The following is a 1,268-nucleotide window of genomic DNA, read 5'->3' as shown; positions in this document are numbered from 1 at the left end:
TACTGGCGAGAATGGGGAGGGAGTGGTTGTGGTGCCTGAATTGTTTGCTGGAGCTCTGGGAGGAACACCAGGGCCGGCGTGCCTGGTTGCAGGGTGAACTGCCCCGGTAGCCTCAAGTCTTCCCTGTACGTTAGCTCTGCCGGAGAATTCCAGATGTCCTCCTTCTCTGTAACATTCAAATTTAGGAGGAGGATTGGCAGTGCGACCACCCAGTTCACTGGGTGAAGTGCCCTCAGTGCTTCCTTCAGACAACAATGGCAGTGCTCAATCATCCTGTCTGCCTGAGGGTATGTGGAAGTTTTGTGGTGTTTGGCACCCCGGAAGTCCATTAGGTCCTGCCAGGCCCAAGATTCGAATTGGGGGCCTTGGTCTGTGATGATGACCTGCGGGGTGCCAAAACAAGCGACCCAGGATGTCAGGAAGTGATATCCACATGTTCAGTTGTAGCTTCCAGCATGGGCGTGGCCTCAACCCACCTTGTCGCTCTCTCTATGCACGTTAAGATATAGCAGTTACTCCTAGATTTGGGGAGGGGCCCAGGATGTCAATGTGGACCGTGTGGAAACGTTGAGTTGGTGTGGGCAGCGGTTGAAGTGGTGTCTTGGTGTGGCGATGCACTTTTGTTGACTGACAAGCCACGCATGCTTGGACCCAGTTGGTGGCGTCACGCCTCATCTCTGGCCATACCACTAGCGGGCTAAGTAAGATGTGCATGCCGTGAATGCCTGGGTGCGCCATCTCGTGGTAATGACTAAAGACTTGTCTTTGGAATTGTTGGGGAATATAGGGCAGTGCTGTCTCGCAGGACATGTCACACCAGAGTTTCCAGGGTGTGCCAGTGACATCAAACTGTTGTAGTTGAAGTGAGGTCGTGGTTTGCAGCAATTCTTGGAGTTCCTGATCGTCTTCCTGCTCCCGCACCAAGGCTGCATGGTCAAGCGGGGGTAATGTAGGGCCAACAGCTGAAACTCCATGGGACAAGGCATCCGCAACCTTGTTCATATCCCCGGTGATATGCTGGATGTTGGTGGAAAACTCTGAAAGGAAGGCTAGCTGTCTTGCCATCCGAGGAGACCAATTTTCACCTTTCTGAGCCATAGAGTAAATAAGAGGTTTATGGTCAGTGAGGATGGTGAATTCTCTTCCTTCCAGAAAATGCCTAAAATGTCTGACTGCCTCATATATAGCCAGCAACTCCCTTTCGAAGGCACTGTATTTGCACTGGGCAAGGTTAACCTGTCACATCCCGACCACTTTTGCACCTCCGA

Source organism: Coenobita brevimanus, chromosome 41 (assembly GCF_032717465.1).
Source record: "Coenobita brevimanus isolate Jiangsu-jjx chromosome 41, ASM3271746v2, whole genome shotgun sequence".
Classification (NCBI taxonomy): domain Eukaryota; kingdom Metazoa; phylum Arthropoda; class Malacostraca; order Decapoda; family Coenobitidae; genus Coenobita; species Coenobita brevimanus.
Note: the sequence above shows the minus strand (reverse complement) of the source record.